Consider the following 7227-nt stretch of genomic DNA (forward strand, 5'->3'; position numbering starts at 1 on the left):
CCCTTACAAAGAAAGTTCTTCAGACCTGGTGCAAGCTTTTCCCCATCAAATGCCAGGCAGATGCTCGTCTGTGAATGCTTCATTTCAAATCTGTTCATACCTTCTTTACAAATACCTGAAGGAATTTGTCTGGGCCAGCTTCCATTGTATGGGTCGTGATGTTTCAAAACATCTTCAGATGCAATGGAAAGAATCAGATCTGCATTAGAACTTAATATCCTGGTCCAGCTTGACCAGAGGGGAGCGACCCAAACATGTTACATCCTGTTAAGGCACGAATAGGTGCACCGCCAAAATGTTATGGACTTCTCATAAAATCTAATGGAAATTAAGGAATCGGATCCAATGGCCTTGATAGTGTCTCAAAATATCTCAAAGGTTATCCCATGGAGGTCCGTTTTTTATCCCCAGCCGTGCGTTTAGCGCGAAACGGGGGATACGGTATTAAATTCCGTCCGTCCGTACGAATTGGAATATTTTAAGAACCGTGGACTGGATTTTTTTCATATTTGGTGCCTAGGTTCATCACAGTAAAAGAAAGGTCCCAGTCAGGTTTGGTGACCTAGACCTTCATTTCAAGGTCACGAGGGGACTTTAACGTTTTACCCTTGTCAGCAGGATATCTCAAGAACCGTTCATCGGATTTTCTTCATATTCAACATCCAGCTTCATCTGGGAAATGTGCAACGCCCAGTCGATTTTGGTGACCTTCACATATTTTTCAAGGTCAAGGCGACGCTTTGAAGACTTCAGCATGTTAACCTGCGTGTAAAGATTGTCAGCGCGATATCTCACTGGAAATTCACTGGATTTTCTTCATAGACTTTCAAAACTTCCCTTGAATGTTTTTCAAGAAGCAATTTCTTTATTACTATTTTTGCATATTGCATACGCTAAGACATTCATGTAAAAGTGAGTCTTGAAAATATTTGTGCGTTTGAACATTGACTGGTCATGTTTTTGTTGACATTTAACTTTATCTTAAATTACGACCTTCACTTTCATTACTTTTTAAGTTTGATTTGATATTTTGCGGTGGGGGATTATGTCACCTTAGTGACAATGCTTGTTTTTATTAGCAATAATCCTTGGTAGTTCAAAGATGACATTTGGCTTGCTTTCATTTGACATTTTTGATGATGCTAATCTGTACAACTCCAAGAATTCTTTCTCATCTTGATTGGCATCACTACAGTAAGTACTCTTTGCTTTACCGCATGTTTGGCAGACATCCAATACTCCAATTTCGCTCGCCGTAAGGGTGTTGGGACAGGATATTATCCCCTGGAAGCTTTCCACACCATGTACATAATGTGTCAAAATGGTGGCTGTTATCACACTCATTATATTGATTGAAACTAGTGGCAAAATTTTCACAGTCATCACAAAACTAATGTTTCTGCACTTATGTTGCAATGGTGATGCAAGGCTGTCTGACAAGTCGCCTCAGAAATCTCTTTGATGGTGTACTATGGAATAAGAGTTTGCATATTTCTTCTTGGAAGGAGGCCCTTTGTCAACCGGTTCACTCATCTGAATATAATATTCTTTCGAGAAAATGCCAAAATTACTTAAAAGATCACATTGATAATGACTACAAGGTATTAACTAGGTGCTTATTATTGGGAGTCATTTGAAGTTTTAGTATTCTTTTCAAACAAAAAACCTTTTTTCGTTGCCATGTCAAATATAGTCAGCAGAAGACGAAATATCCATTGTCTCTCACTAAGTATACAAAACAATTTGAATGATTTTTTACAATTATGACAATCCTTGCCATACCACAGAAAGTTTTTTCGACGACTTTTAAGATTCCGCGTTTGTTTAGACGAGAACAGTTTGACGACTTTCCATAAGTAACTGAATTCAAGTAAGAAGGTAAATATGTTTGTCTATACAATAGTAAAGCTTCGCATTTAAACAGATAATGGAGTTCATCAGTAGTAGGGGTAAGTAGCATGGGAGTTACATACATGTGACGCAATTATGGCGGGAGATAGCATAATGCGGAAGTAAACACTGTACATGTAACGCGGAAGTAATTGCAAAGGAAGTAAGGGCATGGTTTTGATAACCGCATTTTGTGTCACTCACGAAATGTAAATACTGTGAAGAGCCCACGTTTTTTAACTTGATCGGATTGATTGCTCCGGCGTGTTTTGGAGACCCTCTCAGTAGGTTCATCAGTAATCGCGACAGATCTATGAGGTAATTTACCTTTTCCCTAGCGACTTTAGTTGTTTTTGACCTCTGTATTTTGTAAACTCGACGCTCCGCTGAGAGTGTAGCCATAGCTATGTCTCCGTAAATATCGTTCCACAGAAGACTTTAATCCACGAAGGGAATTGGTTTCGAATTCATTACTATCGACCTTTTGGTACACACGATAAATTTGCACATAAAGTTGTGAAGATCCACTGGGGGTATACCACAGAGGCCGTGTTTCGCCAAGCTCGACGAGAAACTGGGACACCAGATTCGTGTCACGAAGAGTGTTTGTACATTCTTGCATCTGTGTCAGATTGTCAACATCATTGTCACTCACTTGTGCGAATGTTGCGTTTACACAGTTGTGGTTAGAATCCTGGTGCGGTAGGGTGGCATATGACATGTTGTAGCTGATATTGTAGTTGTAGTACATGTTGAGGTTGTAGCTAACGATGTCTGCTGACCTAACGTTGTCAATGTGGATGGGGCAATTAATGCTAGTCGAGGTTCCATCACTTCCGCTGACCAATCAGCAATTTTCTCAAAAATTTCCAAACCAATATCTCTTAGAGATATCGCTTGATCTTCTCCAAGTGATATCTCCTCCAGTAACCAGCATTGGATGATGAACTACTCGATGAATGACAAGGGGAAATTGCTGTGTGTCAGTTTTATTGGCTAGACATTGTTTCACGGGATATATGTTTATCATCAATCACCAGCGATCAGTCGGAGGCGGATCTATGGGTTTTAAGCGAAAACGGTGTTACAGAGATAGCCAAGTAATAGTTACTTCATTCTAACATGAGAGCATGGTCCAAATATACCATGGCCTGGTCGCTGGCGATTGATCGATAAATTGTCCCGGGCGTAGCATCTTATGCTTCTCCTAAACTCCCTGTGGAGTATACAATATACCTGACCGTTAGAAACAAAGTATGCATACAAAATGTGTCCATAGACACACCTTTCTGAGAAGATTAATTGCTTACGTTCGACAAATATTTAACAATAAAGTATTTTCTTCACCTGTAAATTTCATTATCAAACTTATCTTACCTTGTGAAGCTTCAACAGATGGCCATGACCGCAGACAAGGAATCTTTGTGACAGCATATATGTCAGCTGATTCAGAGTGCTCTCCTCTATGACCTTCAGGCTGGGCAGCTACCTCTCAACTTTCACATCCCGAAAACTTCGTAGTTCCAGAACTTCCCGAAGATCCTTGTATTGGCTTAAAATACAATCAGTTACAGTGGTACAGAATAAATACACCAGATCTACAACATATCAATTTAATGGTATAGTAACACAGTATTGACAATTGTTTCAATATTTTCCATTCAAGTAAAATAATTATTCACCAACACTTCAGTCAAGAAAGAACTTGAAGAAAAATCATCCAGTTTTGTCTTGCACTTTGTGTCCCACTCGTGTTGATTGAAATAGTTTCTAAATGATGATGTAGCCATTCGTTTTTCCCCTGCGTTTGGTAACATGCAGTTACGCGCACATCGCCATCACCAATCTGTACAACTGAAAATAAATGAATAAATAGCCTGTATCTATAAAACAGACTCGATACCAAACAAATAAGTTTATCACATGAATAACACAATTTTGTTTGGTCCAGATCCACTCGAGGAGAGCTATCTTGATCTACAAATATTACTTATGATCTCGATTATCCAGCTCAAGAAATAACAGCACTACTTCCATGTGGAAGTGGATGATTTGAATGCTGGTGACGAAATACGTTGAGTCTTTTGCTTTGTTCATATGTTGATAAAGTAAACGTGAATGACTTACCTTGGTAATATTTCCACCATTGTGACTTAAGAGTAGCTTCTCTTCATAACTGCTGAGCAAAATAATAGTAAACGTTAAAGCAGATATTTTGGTCAAATTCATGGCTTATCGTGCTGTGTCGTGAAAAACAGTCATTACCCACCCTTCAGTCCGTGGATATGCTTCAGAAAGGTATTTGTAGCCCTTTCCCATTTATCCGCGATTTTCCTGAATGGTATGTACCGTTCAAGGGAAATTTGAAACCAGGGAGTATTGAAGATTTATGGCCATTATGCGAATGTGTCCTTGCCCAATTTAGCCTCGTTTTGGTATAGATATGGATATTCATGAGGCCTCATTAAGACTGGTATATAACATCAATACTATTCAAAGCTGCCCTATCGTTGAGGTATGTCTCCAATTTCTAGAAGATCGAACTTTGTCCAGTTCACACAACCATTTGAAATCCGAAAGGGGTCTATTTTTAACTGCAACTGCATTTCTAAATAGAACTGAATTCAGCACTAGCATTATATTTAATACAAATGTCGCAAGTCATTTTCCCATCGACGAACGTCAACCAACTGTTCCCATTTTTCCATGACGTTTTGAACGTCCGGTCCCGTCGTTCATAATTAGACCGTTTCTCTGATGATTTAACTTCTTCTGTAAGTGGACGCTTCTTTGCAGGGGCCTTTGAAGGCCTAGCACCATGATAATGTTTCAGGAAATTCAACATGACCCTCCTATTTATGTCATTATACGTCGTGAATCGAAAGGTTACGGAAATCCCACCATTCTTGTTGTGATAGTGTCTAAACTAAACTTTCCGTATCATGGAATCTGATTGGTTGATGAAAAGAAGCTGACATGACAATATCCAATCAGATTGCACAATACATTAAATAACTTTGTTAGCCGACCGTGATCGATCGATAAAAATAGCATCAAACGTGTTCCACTTAATATTCCATGAAAAACAACAAAAGCCGCCATGTTTGATTTATTTATTGATGAAAACAAAATAATGCAAGACTTTTCATTGATGTAATATCCTGTCGGACACAAAAACTGGCAGTTCTGCAATATTCATCGGATGATGCTTTTCGTGAACACTGTTTCAAGAGATGGTGTTGTGGGTTCGACAGTGACTAAGTACTGTTATATCTCTCCTCTGCACATGTCTGAGGCTGGGCCAGTGGGGGGAGAAGCCCGAGTCTGCTTGCGTATCTGATAACATACAACAAACATATCAGGGTCATTGCACTATTAGAGGCCCCAAATCACTCCATAGTGTTTAGCACTATGTAAAACATTTAATAATTAATACACAAATTATTTTTTTTGCTAATATGAAAGATGTTTATATATCCTTTACTATGATTTATGCAAAAAATGATCCGGGTAAAATGTCACGACCGTAACAGGTCATTACTGTCAGATGAAGTGATGGTAATTACACGTTCTGACGGTTGTGACATTTGTTTACAAGGCAGTTTTAAAATTCACATTCAATGAACATTTTCATATTCTGCGTGTTAAAACCAATAATAATAACTTTTGTCTTCACTACAATGATGTGTTGTATAGTCCATATGATTCAGATGAGAGCACTGAACCATGAAGGCTTTTATTTGTCCTAGAAAAAGACCTAAATGTAACTACGGAGAGGTTTCACTATTTTTTTATGCCCCCGCCATATATTGCAGGGGCATATAGGCTTACCCTCGGTGTCCGTCCGTCTGTCCGTACGAAACGGAATGTATTCTATCCACTTCTCCACCATAACCGCTCTGTGGAATTCAATGAACTTATACATGGGCTTTCTTGGGACTCTAATGGTGTGCATCTCATATTTTGTTTTTTTATTTTATTTGGTTTTTTTTTGTAAGTTTAGAGACATTTGAACTTAGGTTCATTTTGCTGAATTTCTCTCTGAATAAAGTGTTGTAGGGGGTGAAGTCTATCCACTTCTCCACAAAAGCTGCTCAACAGAATTGATTGAGCTTCTACGTGTGTTTCATTGGAACTCTAAAGGTGTGCATCTCATACCTTGTTCATCCAATTTCTTAATTTTGTCACTTTTACAAATGTTTGAACTTAGTTGAATTTTGTTCTATTCAGTCTGTTCGTTCCATCCAACAGGGTGTGTACGTTATCCACTTCTCCTCAAAAACTACTTTATGGAATTCATTTAGATTACACATGTGCTTTATAGGGAGTCTAAAGGCGTGCATCTCATATTTTGATATTGTATTTTATTTATTTTTTCCAATTTTAATGCCGTTTAAACTTGCATAAATTTTGTTTACCGGTAATTTCTCTCTGAATATAGTGTTATAGGAGATGAAGTCTATCAACTTATCCACAAAAGCTGCTCAACAGAATTGGCCTTCTATGTGTGTTTCATTGGGACTCTAAAGGTGTGCGTCTCATACCTTGATCTTCCAGTTTCTTAATTTTGTCTCTTCTACAGATGTTTAAACTTGAATTGGCTCTATTGATCCAGTTCGTTTGAACTTAGTTGAATTTTGTTCTATTCAGTCTGTTCGTTCCATCCAACAGGGGGTGTACTTTATCCACTTCTCCTCAAAACCAACTGCACAAAACTCATTTAGCTTACATATGTCTTTTATAGAGACTATAAAGGTGTCCATCTCATATTTTGTTTTCGTATATTATAATTTTTTGTATGTTTAGAGAATTTTGAACTAGATAAATTTTCCTGAATTTCTCTCTGATGATAGTGAAATAGGGGATTAAGTCTATCCACTTCTCCACAAAAAACTGCTCAACAGAATTGATTAAGCTTATACATGTGTTTCATTGAGACTCGAAAGGTGTGCATGTCATAGTTGCACAGATGTTTATTGAACTTGTTCGTGAATTTTGTTCAATTATTGATTTTTATATGTCTTATGAATGTCAGCGGGGGCATCCGTGTCCCTGGACACAATTTCTTTTCTTGTTACTTTTCCACCCAAGAGATAGTGCCGTGCTTGCAGTGTGGCTACAAATGGTGAAGATTTGTATGAAGAAATTCAAAATACAAAGGAAAAGATTCAACAAATTGTGAAAGAACAAACAAAGGACAGTCACAATGGCTATGAGTGCAGCAGAGAGAGCGAGAAAATAGAGAAAGGAAAACCAGTGACATACAGAGCTGTTTTCATTCCCATGCGTCCGTCAGAACGCCATCTATCACCGGTGCAAATTACCAGCCACGTACAC

The sequence above is a fragment of the Haliotis rubra genome, unplaced genomic scaffold (assembly GCF_003918875.1).
Source record: "Haliotis rubra isolate DU_JTF1 unplaced genomic scaffold, ASM391887v1 Scf59, whole genome shotgun sequence".
Classification (NCBI taxonomy): Eukaryota; Metazoa; Mollusca; class Gastropoda; order Lepetellida; family Haliotidae; genus Haliotis; species Haliotis rubra.